Source organism: Neofelis nebulosa, chromosome 10 (genome assembly GCF_028018385.1).
Source record: "Neofelis nebulosa isolate mNeoNeb1 chromosome 10, mNeoNeb1.pri, whole genome shotgun sequence".
NCBI classification, from domain to species: Eukaryota; Metazoa; Chordata; class Mammalia; order Carnivora; family Felidae; genus Neofelis; species Neofelis nebulosa.
This window is the reverse complement of record NC_080791.1, coordinates 52304160-52326751: the sequence shown is the minus strand read 5'-3', so window position 1 is coordinate 52326751 and position 22592 is coordinate 52304160. Positions and strand designations below refer to the sequence as shown.

At 40.8% G+C, this 22592-nt stretch overlaps 1 protein-coding gene across 13 annotated transcripts in view; it reads right to left on the bottom strand.

Annotated features, from left to right (window-relative positions):
* The window catches only part of TENM4 (teneurin transmembrane protein 4), a 2920333-nt gene that overhangs the window by 1389267 nt on the left and 1508474 nt on the right, over positions 1 to 22592 (bottom strand). For all 13 annotated transcript variants that reach the window (XM_058690343.1, XM_058690336.1, XM_058690342.1 and 10 more), the window contains one exon: positions 21394 to 21471. The gene's annotated coding sequence lies outside the window, so the exon portion shown is untranslated. The remainder of the gene's footprint in view (positions 1 to 21393; positions 21472 to 22592) is intronic.

Genomic DNA, 22592 nt, shown 5'->3' with positions numbered 1-22592 from the left:
ACTACACAGAGAAGCTTCATGAAACCTTATCTTAGCTCCAGTAAAAAATCTTTTGTGACAATCTTCATTTCTTCATTTTGTTTAGGTTTTCCTTTTTCTTTACTTTTTTTTTTTAACACATGTGTATAGAAATGGTCATCAAAAGCATACACTTTAAAGTCCCACAACAGACTCAGGTTCATGTCCCAATATTATTCCTGACAAAAAAAGTGGGACCTTGAGTGGAACTCCTCTCATATCAGTGGGTGCGCTTCCCACTATAATACACTATACGTGCCTTCAAACTGCTTGTTGGCGAGAACAGCAGGCCAGCAAAACTGGAGAATCATGTCCCTCAAACCCACCCTTAGCAGGCCTCAACCAATGACTCATGGAAGGTGGTATATAAATAGCCCAAAGTGCTTAGTCTGCTGAGATAACTTTGAGGTATGTGTTGTACTGACTGCCTTAATCCCACTTTCCCAGTGGGATTAGATTCTAGTTACCCACAGTGGTCTCCGGCTGGATAAGGCACCCTTTCCTGGCTGTTTCCCTTTCCCATCTTATGTCCTCAATTCCCCAGAGAGGTTTCTTGGGATCATCTCACGAGTCAACTTGCATCTGAATCCTATGTTCGGGGTTTTCTTCTGGAACCCTCAAACTAAGTTAGTGACCATCTCTGGGATACTCACTTTTCTTCTTCTGAAAATGCTGACCATAGCATATAAATGCAAGTTGTGGAGAGTTTATAAACTAATACATGCAAAATGCTTACTACAGTGTCTGCTACATTTGAATGCTGTAGACACGTTAGCCTGTAATTTGTGTTGTTATGAAGAGCTCAGTATTTGCAAAATATGCTGGATACCTTGTTAGGTGCTACGGAAAGAATGATGAACAAGATGCTACTCACCTCTGTCCGCAGAGAACTTACGGTGTCATGGGAAATATAAGTTAACTATTACACCACATTTTAAGTGCTGTATCATAAGCATATATAAATTCTGATGATGAGGAGAGAAGTGTGCGGAGCTGTGGGAGCACATACTGAAATTTAGCCTGGAATTTGACCTCAGAGAACACTTCCTAGGGTGATATTTAAGGAATGACAGGAGTTGGCAAGACGCGCGCGCGCGCGCGCGTGTGTGTGTGTGTGTGTGTTTGTGTGTGGTGAGAGAATATTGTAGGTGGAGAAAATCATATGTCAAAGACCTGTATATATGAGTGAAAAATGGAGGGGGCTAGAAAGGGGCAGGGATGAAGAAGGAGAGAGTCTATCTATGATTGACTTCAAAGAACAGAAAAAAAAATCCCTTTGATCTGATCCCATGCACATTAAATAACCACTGCTTCAGTCCCCAAGTTTATTTGTTTGTTTGTTTGCTGTCCTTGTTGTTGTTTTGAAACTGGGAAACCAGACAGATGTCTGGTGAGCAAACATTGCTGGTAAGTCACTTAAAGGCATATATTTGCTATTTAAGTGAATATACTGATAGGTATTCTGGTTGAACCTGAATTTGTGCCTTATGAGTTGGGTCATAGTCCAGAAAGTCATTTGAGTTACATCAGCGATGGGCCACTAACCAGATAGAGTTTATGGAGCTAAAGGCTGGGAATGCCAGCCTAATCCTGGGCCTACTCACAGGGTCATGCCACTCAGGAGAGTTCCTGGTGGGCTCTCCTCCTCTGGGACGGCTTCATCTTGACATTGTGCCCTCACTCTATGTTAGCAAACAACATCTATCCTCCCACCCCACCCCCATTCTAGATTTTAGATCTCTCTCTATTCTAATGCCAGGAAATATGCCCTCAGCAACTTTAATCAGCCAAGACCATTGATGAGTGATCTTTCTTTCTCAAGCCCTGGGCCCTAGAGCAGTCATAAATCAGACTGCTATGGTAGGGGTGAATTAAATATTACATGGTACAGCTCTTTGAACTCGTAGAAAGGAAAGTGCTCAATAAATGCATGTTATTATTATTGCTTCTGGCTGTAGACAGGAGGACATCTGAGACCTCTTACTTTTTTAATGTTTTCTTTCTTTTCTCTCTTCCTTCCTTTCTTTCTTTCTCCTTTCTTTCTTTCTTTCTTTCTTTCTTTCTTTCTTTCTTTCTTTCTTTCTTTCTTTCTTTCTTTCTTTCTTTCTTTCCCATCCTTCCTTCCTTCCTCTTTATTTCTTTCTCTCTCTTTCCTTCTTTCTTTCCCTTCCTTCATTCCTTCCTCCTTTTTTCTTTCTTTCTTTCTTCCTTCCTTCTTTCTTTTCTTTTCTTTTCTTTTCTTTTCCTTTCTTTTCTTTTCTTTTCTTTTCTTTTCTCTCCCCCTCCCTTTATATTTTTAGTGGTTGTAACGAAACTTATCTGCTTACAACTTGCCTTTAATGTTGAGTAACTTCAAAAGCCAATGGCCATTGCATCTGCCACTACTCAGATGTTATCAAGAAGACATATGTTTTATTCTTAATTGGGTGGTATGGATTATTTTTTCTTTTCAGTATTACTGGAAAGGGGTATGAGTGGCTTTTCCAGAATGGTGCAATAAAAATAAAATGTCATTGATTAATTCAATAACTATGGCTAGGAAGCATGTTGTGCAGTAGTGGAGAGGAAATGCATAATGCCTTACAAATAGTGTCTGCATAACTCAACATTTGTTTGATAGAAAGACTCCAAAGCTAGATGCTGGTTTTTTGGAGAATGACCCACTCTTGCAAACACAAGTCAAATTGAATGGCTTGTTTTCCTTAAGAACTTCATCTAGTGAGGTGTAACTTCATGACATCAGGGGATAGATGGTAAACCATATTTGTGAAGCTCTTTAGCAAGTCACCCATCATTTCTGCCATGATCCCATCAACAGAGGCACTTAGCACCTGCCCGTGGGTGGGCTTCAGAGGAGTCTGTACCTCAAAGAGAAGGCTGCTGAAAGAGTCATTGGTTCATTTTGCACGGTAGGAATTTCAGTCAGGTGCCAAGAAACTCATGATGTTGTATGCAAAGTTTTTATGTGTACATTTTTCTGTGGAAAGGAAGATACTGGTTTCTCTGAGATGTCTATGAGTTCTCAAAAGGTTAAAAATCACTGCCCTAGAGTATATACTCAGGGACAGGTAACACTGCAAGGTATATGGCATTTTTTAAAATTTATTTATTTTTCAGGGAGAGAGAGAGAGAGAGAGAGCACAAGTGGGGGAGAGAGGAAGAGAGAGAGAATCCTAAGCAGGCTCCACACTGTCAATGCATAGTTGGAGGTGGGGCTCAAACTCACTAACCACAAGATCATGACCTGAGCCAAAATCAAGAGTCCAATGCTTAACCCACTGAGCCACCCGGGCGCCCCTATATGACATTCTTAATATGTATTTGTGAGCCTAACATGACCATTTGACCTGAAATGCCATTTTTTCCCTCTAGGAACATTATCTAAAACTTTCAATTTGCAAAGGGTATTAAAGTCTGATTTAAAGAGAGGTCTGTGTAAACAGATCAGAGGTGGTGTAGACTCTGACTTATCCTTCAGGGCTCATCTCAAATATAATTTTCTCAAATGTCATTTCACCATGTGCTAATGTTGGAGCTCTTTGAGGGCAGACACTCGGTCTTTTTCAAAATTACTCTCCTGAACCATACTGTCACATAGATGCTATAAATGTGTACAGATCGAAAAAAAAAAAAAGCGTACAAATGGAGTAAGCATAAAGGCCTCCCGTGTGATGGGGGCTCTATCAGCAGGGATCCTAGGAGGTCAGTGAGGAGGTCTGTGTTAACCACACAACTTAATATTGTGAGTGACAGCTGCCTTGCCAGTATAAGTCAAATAGGGGGATTTACCATTTGGCAATGGTTGGAAAAGAAGGAATGGCTGAATACAAACCTCAATCAGTGTCAACATCTTCTCATTAGCCTCTCTTCTCAGCTTCCCTTTCTCCATTGGCTCAGTGTGTTCCCACTACAGAAAGATTTTTCTCCCTGAAGTGGTACACATAGCTAACCTCATTACTCAGTGTTTCACATTCATTGATTCCTCTAAATGGGCACCAACTTTTTCAGATAAGCAGACTAAATCTGCTTTCTTCCATCTTACAAAGGAAACAAAATCAGAGGGGGCAACTGATCAGAATAATGTCACACAGCTCGAAAGCAGCAGAGACGGGGTAAAATCTTTCAAAATGTGTTCGTGGACACAGGAAAGCCTGAGCTTCAGTATTACTAACATCCTTACTTAAATATTGTGGATCCACTGTCTGAGTGATGGTAAACAAGTAACCATGGCTTTCTGAGCTCTGGTCTTCCTCTCTGATAAATAGAGGGCAGAATAATATCAACTCCTTAGAGTTGGTTGATATATATACCATGAATTTGAAATCCCCTGATACACAGAGGGTTGGCAATAAGTGTTGACAAAGTCAAGTATATGACTGATCTAGCAAGTGTACAAAACCACGATTATGAAACGAACTTCATGGAAAATTATTCACACTAGTTTAATTTTTATTTGCCAACATTTTTTCTTCTAACATTTACATCCCCCTCTTTGTTGTTGTACTTTTATTGTATGTATTTGGCACGCTGTTCCAAATACAAATACAATCCTTAAAAAAAACCTTTGTATTCTTTCATTTATCTAAAAATATTTAGTGAGCACCTATTTTAGGGTACCACATCCTGGAAGACATAGTAGTAAAGAAGACAGATAAAATCTCTGCCTGTGTGGAGTTTACATTTTATAGGAGGAACATGCTTCAAACTAGAAAATCAATAAATGTATATAGTAAATCTTCAGGTTAAAAAGAAATGGACAGTGTGTGTGTGGGTGGGGGAGGCAGCAAAGGGATGGAGAAGGAAGAGAAGGTACGATTTTAGGTACTGGAGCCAATGGAGTAATCTTCCCAAAGAATCTTCTTTTTGAATACAAACTGGAAGAAGAGACTGGATGATACATCAGGAGAATAGCTATGGCAGAGGACAAAGCAAGTGCAGAGGGTTCAGGGTAGGAGCTAGTTTGTCTTCCTTGAAGATCTGTTAGAAAAGTAGAGTAAGAGAGGGGCAGTGATAGAAGAGGAAGCTAGACAGGTGGCCAGAGTACAGATCATGTGGCGGCCTCACAGCCCTGGTAGTGTCACCTGCTGAGTGTACTAGAAAGCCATGGAGCTAGCCTGAGAAAAGAAGGGACTTGGATGATTTTTCTGGGTGATGGGCACACTGCAGGGACGAGAGTGCTAATGGAGACACCAATTTGGGAGCTACTGTGACTGAAAGATGATGGCAGTTCCAAAAGGAAGTCCTGGGAGTGGTGAAAATTAACCAGATTTGGAAAATATTTTGTCAGTATTAGCTGACAAGAGTTGATGATGGAAAGGAAGACAATGTACAGTTTTGTTTTTTTTTAAGTTTTAAAGGAACAGAGATAGACATTTAAAAATCTATTTTCTAATAATGGCCAACATTTACTGAGCACTATATGCCATGCCCTGATGCTAGGTGCTTTATACTCATTACATCATTTAATACCTATCCATCACAAAATATTTTTTTTATTTTTTTTTTATTTTTTGTAAACTTGGACTCTGTTTATGGACATCTTGATCTTCTCAGTGTTGCCCCCCTTTTCCTGCTCTGGGCACAACACTTCAAACTATTGTCAGATTCAAATTTTAAAAACTGTAGGGGTACCTGGGTGGCTCAGTCGGTTAAGCGTCCAACTCTTGATTGCGGCTCAGGTCATGATCTCATGGTTCATGAAGTTCAAATCCTGCGTCCAGCTGTGTGCTGACAGTGTGGAGCCTGCTTGGATTCTCTCTCTTCCTATCTCTCTGCCCCTCCCCTGCTGGCTCTCTGTCTCTCAAAAAAAATAAAAATAAACTTAAAATAAAAACACTTCAATACCCTAAGTTTCCCAGAGGAGGGCTTTCTTTACACATTTGTCCACTAGGGCTTCATTCTCCATCCTTCAGATAATCTCTCTGCCCTTTAAGCCTTGCCTGTCTGACTACACTGGCCTAGACTCCTGGGACAGGAGATCAGCATCTCTATTCCTGATTCATGTTCTTCAGCACTGCAAGCTTATTTTGTTTTGTATATTCGTTATGCATGAAGAAACAGGCATGATGATTTGCAACGCCCAGAGAAAAAAATTAAAAACAAAAGTTATTTAATCAGGCCTCAAGTGGAGATGGTAAAAAAAAAAAAAAAAAAAAAAAAAAGAAGTTTCATTAAGTCCAGCTCTTGGAGAAGCAGATTAACTCACTGACTTGTTTTCTATATCTGAACGTTCATATAGTGAAGGGCTATCCTTATCCTGTTTATTGATAGAGGCAAGAGTGAGTATCAGAACCCACATCTGCTTTGGCCATAACATGATTTCATGGTTAGTATACAGTATGGCAGGTAATGAACATCTAGTGTAACATAAACAGCCATCTTCATAATTGATGAGATCGATCTTTCCCCACACAATACAGTTCTCACTCCTTTAACTCAAAGCTTTACTGTTTCATATTTTGGTAATTTTTATGTGAATAATAAAACAAATAAGTAATGCCCTCAAATGGGTTTGGGGCAATGTTTCATATGAATACAAGTGATGTGAACTGAAGGAAGAATTCAGGATCACTGACAGTGCTTAAGATTGCTCCTGCCTTTCCTTTTATTGTATGCCTGTGTCTAGGAGTTTCATTGATTTGATCACCTATCCCTGGAGACAAGAGCTAAAAGGCTTGCAGCCACATCCATCGGGCTGCTGGACACCATGCTGCTCTTGTGTTCCTATCTACACACAGTGGAGGGCATCATGCTTGGGATCCAGGAGTAAGCAGTGGCTCTGAAGTGAGCAAGGAAGGGAAATATTTGTATGATGTTCCATTGCTATGCGTGCTTCCAAAAGGCATTTCTTAGCTAAGTTGAGCTTGGTTTTGTTCTGGACACTGTAACTTGTGTAAATTATGTTACTAGCTGAGACCTCAGTTTTCCCATGTCTAAAATCAATAGACTAGACCAGATGATGTCTCATGTTCTTTCAGGCAGTGATTTTCTGGGAACCCAGTTATTCTTAAAAGCATAATTTCAAAGATAGTACAGCGAAAAATAAATTGACGAACAATTGGGCCCAAATCAAATCTCTTTTATAATGAAATCTCAAGTTAAAAAAACAAAACTAAACAAAGAATAACAACAAAACACACACACATACACACACACACACACACACACACACACACACACACACGACAATTAAAAGAGCAAATAAAAACCCTCAGAAATTCCACAATGCAAAGACATATACATTCACAGCTGGGCAGGGTAAGAATGCCTCCTCTAACTTCTAATCTTCCCAATATAATAAAAGACAATCAAATTTGGAAAAGTTACAGAAGAAATAGAAAATCAGAACAAACCAAGAACTGAGGAAGAATCATGGGAAGCTCTTTGACAACTGTTTGCCCAAAAGACAGTAGATCCTGAGAGATTTAATAGTGATTAAATTAAAAGTATTCAAGAGATACATAAATACAAAAAAAAAAGAGAGATACATAAATACATCCATCCTAATATATTCTAGACAGTGGAAGATGGAGAATGTACCCAATTCATTCCACATGGCATATTGGATCCTGATCCCCAAAGGTGGTAAGATATTATGCAGAAAACAAGGAAAATAAAACAATCTAAACCATGAACATAAATTCAAAACTGTAAATTAACTGCTTCAAAACTCAGTTTAACAACTTAATATTGCTGATTCAATAATCCAATAGGAATACACCCAGTTTCAATATAGGAAAACTGAATAATGCAATAGAAATTTATCAGTAGGCTAATAATAAAAAATAAAAGTAGATAATTATTTCAACATCCCCTAACTGCATTTGATGAAATTTAACATTTTCATTTTTCAAGTTAGAATAAAATAATTCTTCCTTAATATGTTTAATATTCCCATTTTAAACCCTCAGCCAAGTGATTCTTTCTTAGGGGCATCAGACACAGATCTCTAAATTAGGAATAAAACAAGTCTGACCTCTCTGCCCATTGTTGTTTAACATTATTTAAATAGGTCTAGCTGGTGCATGCAAAAAGACAGAGAAATAAAATTAATACATATTAAAAAGAAAGAAAAAATATCATAGATCCATAAGTCTTGTTTGCAATTCTGAAATCCAACATATTCTGAAAGCTGAGCATTTTTTAAGTTTATTTATTTATTTTGGGGGGGGGCAGGGAAAGAGGGAGAGAGAGAATTCCAAGCAGGCTCTGCACTGTCAAGGCAGAACCCATGTGGGGCTTGAACTCATGAACCATGAGATCATGACCTGAGCCAAAACCAAGAGCCAGCCGCTTAACTGACTGAGCCACCCAGGAGCCCCAAAACTGAGCATTTTGCCTCACTCATTTGATACACAAACTGATTTCAGCTGCTGTAAAACCACGTAGTGTGAATGTTTATACTGCTGCAGAAATATTAATATGTTTGACTATGGGCTTCTTCCCCAGACCTTGCTAGGGGTATTATGTAATCTCTGGAATATGCACCATATTACCACTCAAAATTCCAAATTATAAGACATATCTGGCCCTAAGGATTTTAGATAAAATGTTGTAAATCTCTATTATGTGCAGATGGCATGATTACCCACCAAGGGCATTTTATAAATCAGACAGTATTTGCTAGAATTAACAAAACATGTTTACTATAAGTAGCTATACTCAACAAAGCTGATTTTAAGACTGTCTATTTATATATCTGTCTACCCCCTGCACTGGTAAAGTGCTTGAGGACACGGGTTACATTTCTCTGTCACTTGTACCCAGAATATTTCTTGGCATAGAAGTAAACAGACATTTTACTTTAAAGAAAAAGAGATGGATATATAAACAACAAAATTGTCGTTATTAAGTGTTCCATTTTTTTATTTTAATATATACATTTCACACAATTCCAGTAAATATTCTAACATAATTTCAAATTTTGTTTTGCTTTAATTTTAAAACCCAAGAAGTTCATAAAACTTTTTATTTGGAAAAGCAAAACAGACAAAAATAACATCAACAAGAAAACATTCTTTAAAGACAAGCAACTAAAAGAGAAACCAGGTTCATACTGGTTCCAGGTTCCACTTACTCTTTGAGTGATTTTTGACATTACTTACCTCTTCTAAGTGCCAGTGTCCTTATATGAAAAAAAAAATAGTAAGTGAGGCTGAGAAGATGATGATATACTTACTGGCCACAATTTTTTCCTTTGAATTTCTTCTTTAATATCCCCATTGGCCATTTTGTCTATCAACATATCAATCTCGGTTTTGTAACTGATTTATTATAAATGTCATGCATGTACATGTGTTAGGTCGCTACTCTTTATATCCTGGTACAGATTTTAGGTCTGTTTTGGGGTTCTGTCTTCCAGTGCATTGATATTTACATCTTTCTCTTTTCTAGGACCAAGACATTTTTATATGGTAAACTTATATTTCAATATATGGTTCAATATATGGTTGAGTCAGCCAGAAGTGGAACCAAGTGACCAATTGAGGGAGCAAGTTGCTTTTTCAAAAAAAAATTTTTTTTAATGTTCATTCATTTTTGAGAGACAGAGAGAGACAGAGTGTGAGTGGGGGGAGGGGTAGAGAGAGAGAGGGAGACACAGAATTTGAAGGAGGCTCCAGGCGCTGAGCTGTCACCACAGAGCCTGATGCAGGGCTCGAACTCACGAATCGCGAGATCATGACCCGAGCCAAAGTTGGATGCTTAACCAACTGAGCCACCCAGGCACCCCACAAGTTGCTTTTTAATAATGTTTAAGGTAATATTATTGTCATGGGTTATTATGAAAAAAGAAACAAAAGCAACAGAAATAAAATTATATTTTTAAAAATTCTTACTGCACCCCCTTGAGGTAGGGATTGTTATTCCCATATTCTACATAAAAAATCTGCGGTACTGGGGCGCCTGGGTGGCTCAATCGGTTGAACGTCCAACTTCAGCTCAGGTCATGATCTCACGATTCGTGGGTTCGTGCCCCGCCTCGGGCTCTGTGCTGACAGCTCAGAGCCTGGAGCCTGCCTCGGATTCTGTGCCTCCTTCTCTCTCTCTGCCCCTCCCCGACTCATGCTCTGTCTCTCTCTCAAAAAATAAATAAAGATTAAAAAAAATTAAAAAAAAAAAAAAGAATCTGGGTACAGACAGTCCAAGTACACTGACTCATATGATTTGCATATGGCAGGGCTAGGATTCATGTCTAGAGTCCACTTCCTTACCTGGTCCATATAGAAGTGTTTTCCAACAATTGGAAAAACGAATTGCTTGACAAAATAGTGCTGCCAAAACACTGTACATAAACCCTTACGTACGGAGAGCTGTTGGTATGTTTTCAACCACGGACTCCAGAATAAAGAGCTCGGGTTGCCCATTTGGAAAACTAGCCATGGACAATGACCCCAAAGAAAGCAGAGACAGAGGAAGCCAGCCCTGGATTTGGAGGGTAGAATTCAGGCAGAGAAGACCACATGTCTCCTCTCTGTTTTTGTAATGTAAGTTCTCCATAACTGAATGAAACTCAAGTTTATGTCCTCTGTCCCAAATGCTATGCAGGATCTCCTGAATTCAGCACTGGCCTTACCTAGTTATTATATGTCCTAAGTGAGGGTAGGGTCTCAGGGAGAAAAAGGCGGCTCTGTGTCCTCAACGAACCTGAGTGGTTAAAGTGGGCTTGGCAGTGGTTCAGAGAACAAGCACTTCAGAAAATTACAGAGCACCACTCTCTTTTTTACCCAGTGATAGTCTCATCCCCTGTCACCTAGGATGCTCCCATTGCCCACATTGCACAGTGTGCATGCAGACTGACCCTGCTTAGTGCATAGCCACTCTTACCAGAAGAAGGTCCTCCCTGTTCTATTCCCAGACTTTGTTGGGGAAAGCCCCTTGGGCTCACAGGCCCTTTTCCACAGCAGCTGTAATCTTCCCACCCTGCTTCTTCTAACCATCCCTCTGTTCTCTTTAAAAAGAATTTCCTACATGACTCACTGCAGCACTGTGCTGTGCGAGGCCCTAGGAAGACAAAGGCAATTCAAAAAGCAAAGACTCAGGGGCGTCTGGGTGGCTCAATCGGTTAAGTCTGACTCTTGATTTCAGCTCAGGTCATGACTTCCGGGTTTTATTCATGAGTTCGAGCACGGCAATCCGGCTCCGCAGCCTGCTTGGGATTCCCTCTCTGCCCCTCACGGACTCATGTGCAGGCACGTTCTCTCTCTCTCTCTCTCTCTCTCTCTCTCTCTCTCTCTCTCTCTCTCAAAATAAATAAATAAACATTAAAAAAAAGTGCAAAGATTTGGATTTCAAGGGTCTCTTAAGTGACAGAAAAAAGGACGTACAGCACAGCATCATTTCCTTCTTGAGAAATAAAGCTAGGGACTTAAATATATAGAGGCTGGAGATGTTTAAGTTTCATAGAAGGAATTTGCAAAGGAATTTGAAAGGTGAATAGGAGTTTGCCAGACAGGCAAGGCAGCAGAGAGCAAAGAACATCGCAGGCAGAAGAATCTGCAGGTGCAAAAGGCGTAACATGTGCAGAAAAATAAAAGGAATGTGCAAGGCAAGAGTATGAGGACGAGCTAGAGGCATTCTCATGGAGGACATGGAATATGGTAAGGAATTTGGACCTGAATGCAAAGGTAATCAGGAGCAACCAGGGTTTTACACATAAGGATGATTATACAGACCCCCATGCTTCATGATCATCTCAACACTAGTACCATCGTATCACCACAATCACATCCTGTGAATAGGACACTTTCCTTTGCTCTAGGAATTTGTCCACTCCACACCTGGCTAGCTGGAGATAGTCTTTGGACATTATCTTTTTAAGCACCCAGCTTCCCTTGCAAGGCTACACTCTGCAGCAGAATCCTTTTCTCCATTTCCTCCTGCCTGCCACATACTACTGCCCAGTTCTGGTAGGTTCTTCCTAGTAAAGTGTGGTGCATGGGTCATTCACATCTATGTGGCCTGGAAACTTGTTGAAAATGCAGAATCTCAGGCCCTAATAAAGACCTGCCAAGTAAGATTCTAAATTTGCACAAGATCTCCAGGGGGTTGTGTACACATTAAGGTATACTTTAACATACCACAGAAGTTTCATTATAGAGCCATCTCTCATGCACCCAGCATTCACAGAGAAAGTGTGGGAGGAAATGGACATCCTCCAGGATCATGTCTTGGGTTGGCTAACGCCTGAAGCTAGTGGGCTAAAACATCCCATGTTATTTGATCTTACAGCAATCTTGTTAGGTGAGTAGGGGTAGTCTCGGCTCACAGATAAAGGAAGATCATTTAATTTCACTGTATGACCTCTTCCCCAAAGTTCATCATGAACTCCAAGAAGAAAGAATTCACCATGTCTACTGATCTAAAAAACAAGAAGGAACCCAGAAGGAAAAGAGACCTAAACTGCCAATAACCAACTCTCCGTTCCTGCCGGCTTTGAATGACCACCTGTCCACCCTGGCCAGGCTGCTGTTCATCTCCAGTGCGAAGGCTGTCTTTCAGGATTAGCATTCCCTGGGCTCTCCCTTCGCCACCCATCTTGCCTTTGCCTCCTACACACATACTGCAGGTAGATTTAACATTCCGTGTCACACACAGAGTTTCAGATTCTCAGTCAGCACAGTCCCATCTCAGAGAGAGAAATCAAGCAACTGAAAAGCAGTCTGCCCTAAAAAAAGGGGAGGAAAACCGGGTGGATTCGATAGAACTGCCTAACAAAGTGTATTTATGAACATCATTAGAACAAATGTCCTCCCGTAACTGCAGCCATCATCTCCTAATGTCACATCATGGAGACACAGGGAAACAAATAGGACTTATAACCTGATTTTCTATCAGCTGGCAATGGCATCACCCTCCTCCAGCCTCCCCTAACTAGGCAGCATATGACTCACAGCTTCCTCCAACTTCTGAAGCCCTTCAGGACTGTAAAGAAATAACACAATATTTAAAAATACATATATCCCATCAGTAGCTTATTTCTTAATGCATCAAGCAACTGATCACCATACATGCCTTAAAAGGTGCTGAAATGAATTACCAGGGGCTTGGACTCCTTGGAAATTGATCTGACAGTGGGAGAAGTGCAACCAATTTGATTTGGAAAATTCAAAGCTATTCTTTTCATAGAGCCTTGATTTTCTGAGTGTCTTAGTTCTCTCCTTCTCTACGCTTTCCCTGTGCTCCCAGGTCAATCACTTCCTCTGTCCCCTTCTCTCCATTGCTATTACCACTGCCCCTGTCCAGCACTCCTGTACCTCTGTCCCTCCTTCTCTCATTCAGAATGTTGCATGAGCCTCCTGCTGGTCTCGCTGATGCTAAGCCCCTTCCTCTTCAAACCACTCTCTGCTCTGTGGGATTAAGGTTTGTGTATGTGTCTGTTTTTGTTTTTGTTTTTGTTTTTGTTTTTGTTTTTGTTTTCATTTAGACCGTGAACACCTTGGAATTAGGGACTTCCACATGTCTTTTACTTTTCTGCCTCCAGAACAGGGCTATGAAAAAGAACCAAGCTACTGTTCAAAGAATGAGTTAAAAGTTATGCTACAATGGCTGTGCCTTGAGCACCCAAAATGTGTCCAAGGAAACCCAGTACAGTACCAGTCCCTTCTTTTGGTGAAGACAGGTTTTCTTTTGATGAAGAGACAAGATCATGATGGAAGAGATCCTCCCTCTTATTCTAGCTGCCCCTTCTTCTCTGGCAGTCAGGGCTCATCCAGAACATACAGACATGGGGGGAATCTTGCAGTTCCTTGCAGGTGAAATTCTATGAAAATGAATTATCAAGCCTTAAATAGGTAGTAAGGATCACATAATCTCTGCTAAAGAGGTGTGTGAAGGTCAGAGACATGCCCATGCTATCAGCCTGGTGAAGCAAAAATTCTATGGGTTAATCATATGTATTTAATTCAAATCTGTTTCATGAAGTGTAGATATTTATTTTAGGTGGTCCACTTCAAGCATTCTAACATTATAGAACTTCAGTAATGTTTTCCCAACTTGTAATTCTTATTAGATGCAATTCTGGTTTATTATGCAGGTTTACTTCTTTTTACTTTTCTGGAAACCTCAAGAACTTCTGTTTCAATTTACATGTTACATCTTTATCAATAAAAACATTTCTTTTGATTCAATAAGAATGTGCAAGGAACTGTGCTAGGTGCATGCTATGGTCTGAAAGTCTGTATCCCCCAGAATGCATACGTTAAAATTTTAAATTCCAAAGGTGATGGCTTTAGGAGGTACTTAAGTCATGAAGGTGGATCCCCCAGGAGAGGGATTAGTACCTTATGAAAGAGAGATCTCTAGACCTCTTCTAGCATCTGAGGAAACAGTGAAAAGGCACTCAGCTATGGTCCTCACTCAAACATTGTAGCATCCTAATCTTGGACTTCACAGCCTCCAAAACGGTGAGAAATAAATTTCTGTTGTTTATAAGCTCCCCAGCCTGTGGTATTTTGTTACATTAGCCTAAATGAAATGAGACAGTGTGTTAATCTCATTTAACTTCACAAAAACTTAAAGATAGATACAATAAAGCTCTATGACAAAATGTCCCCTGGTAATAACTTCATATATGTAATATATGATATGTAACATGTAATGTATATATGTATATATATACATGTATAATATATAGACATTATACCAATCAGAATTTCATATATATTATAACTCATATATAATTAACTCTCATCCTCTGCCTAATCCCTATTTTCAGACACACACAGAGATTGGACACTCCTCATTTTATGCAGATGGAGGGGAGGTTGGTCAATACAATGTCAGTCAACTCTGTTTGGAAATCAGAGAATCGAAATATGGGTCCCTAACTTTCCAACATTCTCTTGGTTCAGCAGGCTGAGACAAGACACGCCACATCTAAGTGCAGAAAGTTCCAGCGACCACATGATGCAGAATTGCCCCCATTAATATTTAAGCTGCAGTGGACTACTGCCAAAAGAGGGCACCAAATCAACGGTCAGAAGCTGGATGGGTTTTGACTGCCCAGGTGGACTCTTTAAACTTCTGGCCAGCAGGCTATAAAGGCTCACCCCAGTTATTTCATTAATGCAGCTGCTAGGTTTATATGATTGAATTTTTATGAACCACTTATCCTGTTATGGCAGGAAGGGCTCACTGTACTATATTCTCCCTATTACATATGAGCAAAGTGAGGTTCAGAGAAGGAAGCTCACTTTGTCTCAAGAGAAAGCAGTAGGGGATATACGTGGAAAATGAACTTGCATGAGTCTCGTTCCAAAGCCCACAATTGTTACCACTGCAACCATGGCTCCTAAATAGGACTGGCTCTGAGCATGTCCTGTGGGTCTGACATTGTGCTACATGTTTTATATTCATCATGCCACTTAATCCTTACAACCATACTATGTCACTGAACTAGTGTTTCCCCATTTTATAGATGACGAAACTGAGGCTTCTGTGGTTAGGCAACTCATCCAAGGATTCATAGCTAGTGAATGTCAGAGGCAGGACTCAAAATTTTATCTCTCTAGGTGATTCCAGAGATGTCAGGAAATATTGGATTTGGGCTAGATACAAGAGTTAAAGAGTTAATTTAGAGGCAGAACAAGAATGATGGCCTTTGCAAGCAAGCATGGAGAGAGAAAGAAAGGTAACTGTAACTGTCTTCCCCTTATACCCAAAGGGGTAGGAGGAAGGTACTGGAGGGGTACAGGAGCTTTGAGCCCATATTTTGGGCATATAGGTGGGACCCAGGAAACTGACTCTCTGACCCATAAAATCAGAAAGGCCTTGGATATCTAGATGAAGTTCAGACACAGAAAAAACTAAATTCGTCTTAGCATACAGTAACCTACAACACAGTAACACAAATACACAAGCTCAAAGTCCCTTCTATTTTAAATTGGAAATGTGAAAAATATCATTGACAGTCTTTTTATTGCATGTGTCATTTTTATTTATTTGCTGATTTTATTGAATACGAAAAAGAAAATTAAAATGCTTTCTGAGGGTCACCATAAACACTATTTTTTCTTGCACTGACTTAAGATTTAATCCTTCTTAAAACAAAACAAGCATGGCCACAATTATTTCCAAGGATCTCAACCTGCAATTAGGGATAGGCTGATGCACCTGCACCTATTTTGGCCAAGAAATATGCCTTGAAGTCCTCTGAGTGTTGTGCAGGCTCCGGTAGCCTGTGGGGAGGTAGGGTCTTAAACACAGCTTGGGGGAGTTAGACCAGCATCCCTGCTATGCCCTGTCAAGCTGCATCCATCGAATTAGGTTAAGAGTTAAGATGTTACATGATGTGACCAATGGGATCAGACACAATAACACAACCTGTCAGCCAGTGCTTTCCTGACAATTCTAGGGAAAAGAGGTTGTCTGCTGGAGTGCTGAGGAGATAAGAGAGGCATTGGCTTGCGGGGGTGGGGGGCTGGGGGGAGGGGGGAGTGGGGGAGGGGCTGTCTGGTTCTTTATTTTCTACAGTGGTGCTTGGCGGGGAGGGAGTGGTGAATCAGTCTGTGCTCCCTAGTCTGACTTTACAGGTTTTGCTTACAAGCTACAATACCAAATGCCTTTTCTTATAGGACAAGAGTTGCAAAAACTTGCATGTAGTATGTCAGGTGCTAGATGGTCCCCCGGGAGCAAGGGCAGAAGGTAAGATTTGTGAGGCCTTCTGTTTCGTAAGGATAAGGGAGGGTCACCTCAGCCAACCCTGTGCTCAGATAAGGCCATGAAATGCAACTGGAGGTTGAGGACAACTGGCACCAGCTCGGAGGGGATTGAATCGTGGCTTCTGTTTGTCGGCACTGGGGCCATGGGACTGGCCTCAGCTCAGTGCCGATGAATACTCTGATGTTGGCAGACAGGAACAGATGCAGCTCAGCTCCTGTAGGAACTGCATAGATGCCACCCTCAAATGCGTCTGCTAGGACTGACCTACAAACACCCCACCTCGCAGATATTCCAGGGGCAGGAAATTCGAACAGAGAAGAGATGCTCAGAGAGCATGTCACTCTAAATGTATAATCAGAGCTGTGATAAGCTCCAAATTTACAACAGGTCACTGGCAGAGAATTTCCAACCACTGGATGCTTCTCCTTGAGGTGTCTGCCCTCTTGCTCTACTTGAAGACTGCTGAAACACACTGACCACACACATACAGCCATAGAGGTAAACTAAAGACTTGATTTTGTTTGGGTGAATCATCCTGGATTCTCCTCATTTATCCAAGACCAGATGCAGACCAGTTCCTTTGAAATTGCAGAGGCAATATAGAGTGGCCATTGGGAAAATGGGTTCTGAGGCCATATACCACTTCCACTGCTTCCTAGATCTCTGACCTTGGAAAAACTACTTGAACTCTCTGTGCCTTAGTTTATGCATCTGTAAGATGGGGATGATATTAGTACCATTTTCATTTTAATGAGTTGGTATGCATCAATATCGAACAGTGCCTGGCACTTACATAGTCAGTGTTCCATAAATGTTAGCTGTTTTCTTTCTGCCTTCTCAAAAGGAAGTCTTGCCCTTCAGACTTAGAGTTTGTATTTGGTGTATGCTCCTTGACATCTGGCCATTTCTCAAGGACTTTGGTTTGGAGATCCATGGTTTGGCTACTCCGATGAAATTTCTCTCTTTCTAGGTAGCTTCTGGAAATCTGATTTCTGGCATTAGCCTTCTAGGCAATCTGGCTCTCTGAATTCAAACATGGTTTTTACCACCCAAATGTCTGTGGTAGAGAACTCTTGTTCAATTCCATTAATTCGAAGGCTTCTTGACATGATTCACAGCTTGGCTCCTTCCTCCCAGAAACTGGTCCTTTAGATTCAAAAGATCAGCCTGGAGACTTTCCTCCTCAGCTGACCTAATTCCTAAGGAGTACACCAGGGGCTCAGTGAATATTTTTGACCACCTCTCCAGTCCCTTTTCTAGGTCTGGCTAACTGGTCTTGAATTGTTTTTAGCTTCCATTTTGTAAGAGTGGTGTCAGGGCATCTATTTGCCCTCTGGCTAGGGACAGTTTCCAAGAAGAGGGAGTCACCCCCTGCATATCCTGGGCAACTCACTAAGTTGGCATTTACTTGAGTATGCCATGTGTCTCAGTAGGATCGAGTGACCTGTAGCCTATCACATCCCAAGCCTCAGCTCTCTGCCTGGTAAATCTGGGCAAATATATCCTCTTACATCCTAGAACTCTTCTTAATGAAGTGCTTTAGAAAGAGGTTCTCGGAAACACAATCAATAATAACAAATATTATATCCACGTGTTGGAGTCACAAATGGAAACTATGACCCTGAACAGTGGTTTTGTACCCTGTGCAGGTGGCAGAACACCTGGAAATCACACAACACCACGACCGTTACACAGCCCTCATACAAAAGATACAGTTAAACCCAGTATCGAAAGTGGGTATGACTTTTATGAGCAGAAACTATGACTAGATTGCTGTGTAAAAATGCAACAGAAAACCAGAGTAAGGTCATTCAAATCTATAAAAAAATACATCATGACTTAAGCACGATCACCTATTTCTGAATCTTTCCATGAACATCATTTTCAGCTTTTTTATTAATTTGATCACTGGCAGGTGCACATAGAAGGCCGAATGAGAACCGGTCTCAGAGGTTCAAGAGAAAACAGGGGTAGGAAAGTTTTAAAATGAAAGAATTTTATCCATTAACTGTGAAAGAAAAAAAAATACCCTGTTATTTGAGTTTTACAGAGACGTACTTTAGAACAAATGGAGAAACCGCAGTATTCGCCATCTTAGATCCCTCCAGCTCATTAGAAAGTTGGATTGAAGGACGGGAAGAGGATTACGACAACTTTCCTGTTAGTAATTCATTAATTCCACAACTCATTTCTCACTCTTGTGTTTCTATTCTGGTCTCTCCTTTCTGAGGCCACTCTAGTCCTTTGGGGTGGATGAATCCAGGGTCTTATCAAAGTTGTCTTTTACTGGCTACTCTCAGACTCTGGACCTCTGGGTTGCATGTAGAAAAGGACATTCCATTGGTCCTTCTTTGCTTTTCCAAAGATTCCCAGGATCTCTTGGTACAGCTAGACAAATAGGAAAGCCTGGGGTCATTTATATCTCACTCCCTGGACCCTTCTCTCAAGCAAGCATCCCTTTGAAGTTCTTTCATAAGTGCCACTCCCTCCCCCTTAGGTCATCTCTTACGTTGCTCCTTATAGCATAGAGTTGTAGCTTCCCTTTTATTCTTTGTTGGTCCAACTTTGTGTTTTCCTATTCAATGGAAATTAGAATTGGACTGGTCCAAACAGGTTCCAGTCATATCCCCACATAGGAACCAGGGAAATTCTGCTATTCTAAAGTTCCTAAAGTAGATCGCAATGCATAGGGATTCAGTAGCCAGTAGTCTGGTCAGTCCAGAAACCCAGCATCCCCCCAAATGGGAGTTCTTCTACAAATACCTGATATTTCAAGAGCCCCTTCCTGGGAAAGAGGCCCAGGACTATTTCTTTCACTTTGTCATCTTTAAGCCATGCAGATTTGTTACCCTGACCACAACTCATTGGACAATATATGTGTACAACAGCTATAGACAAAGAGCTGTATTCTGGACATGAGACAGGCCAGGGACCTACAGGATGTTTCACACAAGGACTTTTCCCACTAGAATGTCCTATCATGAGTAGCGACAAGCCAATTCAATCTGTTCCTTCTCCACTAGTTATATGGAGGTGTGATGCACTTCAGCATGGCACAGAAGTGGTGAGACAGACAGAAGAAGCAGAGACATCTGTAATAACTTGAGTGGAGGGCAAGGATTATGCCTCTTTCTGACTTTTAAGGACAGAAGACTAGCTACAGTCAGAGGTGGTTCTCAGCAGTTACAAAGGTATGGCAGGATGAAACAGTCTGGGCTATACATCTGGGTCACTATTATATGCTGAATATTGTTCCTCTTCTTCACTTCTTCAGGTTATTGCTCAGATGATTTTCTCTATTTCCTTACTCTTCCAGGTACTTTTAAAATAATTTCCCATCAGCGGAGGTAACTTAAATACCCCTCTCTTCTTTGCACCCTGAAAGAATGTCACCATCACAGAGATATACCACAAAATCTCCTTTGGAATTTTCTTTCTTAGACATGAGCTATGGTTGAAATCAAAGACTACAGTATGAAAAAGCACAGAATATCCGATAACTCTTAATGAGTTTCTGCTAAAATATGATATTGTATTTTCAGACATGCACTGCTAAATGCTGATCACTCTAAGCTAAAAAGGTTACCAGACTGTGAAATGCTAATACACAAAAAAGACAAATGCAGGAATATCTGCTGATAGCCAGTGTGGGGACCTATTTGAACCCCAGAGTTGGCATGAAGATTATTTTTAGCTGAAGATTTTTGAGATTCAACAGATGAAAAAAAAAAAAAAAAAGCTGCCCTTCTTGGATCTTCCCTTATTTGACTAAAGGCAGAAACTTCTGAGAAAAGAAGACAGCCATAAATGCCCTCCTCAGGGTGGGTATGCTCTCAGAAGAAAGGCCAAAAGTAAATCTGCTGTGTTAAATCCTGTCTCCTGGGGAGTTTTAGGGCCTGAAGAAGACAGAAAGACCACTCATATCTGCAGAGACAAATATTATCACAAACTTTCTTATCTCCTGTTTGTCCTCTCAAAAAAACTCATTTGTCTTTCTTAAAGAAACCTATGTGATCTTCCTATAGAAGTTTCTCCTTCCTGCCTCTTTTCCATCCTAAATTAAGCACACAAGTCCCAATCTATAACTCTTTTCAATTACTCATCACCCAATCACCCACGTATATGTGCTTTGCACACGTCTATAAACTTTTTCTCCTGTTAATCTGTCTTTTGTCAACTTAATCCATAAGCCCCAGGCACTAAACTGAGGATACAGGAAAATATTTTCCTCCCATACAACAAACAATGTACTTAAGTTTACTTAAATATAGTTCTTCTCATTTTTGATTGAAATCTATTAAGCAGAGAGGGGATTTAAGCAGAGAGGGGATCTGACCTGCAAGAATTTTTAAAGTGCTAGACCTTCCCTTTGCATTACAAATAAAGACTCAGTCCTCTCCTCAGGACTTCTAAGATTTAAAACAAAAACAAAAAACACAAGGAAGAAAACCAATCCATCCAAACCCAGAAGATCTGCACTTTTAATGCCAATCTCCTCCACCCACTGTGATAGACCCTACTAACAAAAGTCTGTTGAGAACGCCACTTTCCAACCCACAGGGTTTTGCTCAAGACTAAAGAGAAGGGAAATAACACCCAGTTATTGCTTTTCCCTCCCCTGCTTGTCCACCGGCATGAAGCAAATCACAAACGCTTGAGCGAATAATAATAAATTTAATCATATATAAAATGTAATTAAAATGCATATGATTTTACCTTATTCAGATGTTTCCATCAATGTCCAAGAAGAAAACTATAACTCAAGCTTTCTTGTAAGCCGCAATACTGTTCATCCTGGGTATGAGAAAACACAGAAGAACATGTAAACTAAGAGACTGCCTACTTTTAAATGTGGTGATTCACAGTTTATAGAAGGGAACAGAGGAAGGGAAAATGAACAAGAGTACTTCATGGCAATGACACAGGACAGCTAACAGCAATAGCTTGCCTAAAAACCAGAAAGAAAACACACACACACACACACATCAACCCCTTAATAGATGGTTTTCTTGGGTCTTTCTTCTAATGATTTCTGGGAATGTAGGCTGCTTGTTTGGAATTCTTGGTAGGCAGGGATTGCATTGCATTCTTGGTAGGCAGGGATTATATCTTGAAAGGGAGAGGAAAGAGGTTTTTATGCCAGAAATGCCTCGGTCAAACGTTAATTGCTCAGACTTTTATTTTCCTCATGTGTATAATGAGGACAACAATACCTACCCCATAGCCCTGTGATAAGGATTAAATAGAAGACACGAAAAGTTCTCCCCACAGTGCCATACACATACTTAGCAGGTGCTGCCCAGGTATTAGTGCTTATTTCCTCTGCGGCCCCCTCCCCCAGCCTCTCCTTCTCTTGTAATTACTTCCAACACCTTTCCACAGTGTTAGCTTCATGGCATTTAACTTAAAAAGGGCGGGGAGTGGGGCGCCTGGGTGGCTCGGTCGGTTAGGTGTCCGACTTCGGCTCAGGTCATGATCTCATGGTCCGTGAGTTCGAGCCCCGCGTCGGGCTCTGGGCTGATGGCTCGGAGCCTGGAGCCTGCTTCCGATTCTGCGTCCCCCTCTCTCTCTGCCCCTCCCCCGTTCATGCTCTGTCTTCTCTGTCTCAAAAATAAATAAACGTTAAAAAAAAAAAGGGCGGGGAGGCAGAATATCTCAATGACTTCAAAACAGCTGCTTTAAAAATTGAAAAAAAACACAAGAAATGATACTTAACTTCACATTTAATAAGAACAGCTAAATGTATTCAATGTTTCCTATGCGTGAGGCTCTGTACTAATAATTTTATACCAATCATCTCTTTAGCCCTCACAACACGCATATAGAGAGTGTAGTATTAAAAACCTGGGGCATGGAGCAGTGAAGTCCCCTTTTGCAGATTACACAGCCCTGCAGAGGCTGAGGTGGGAGCCGAG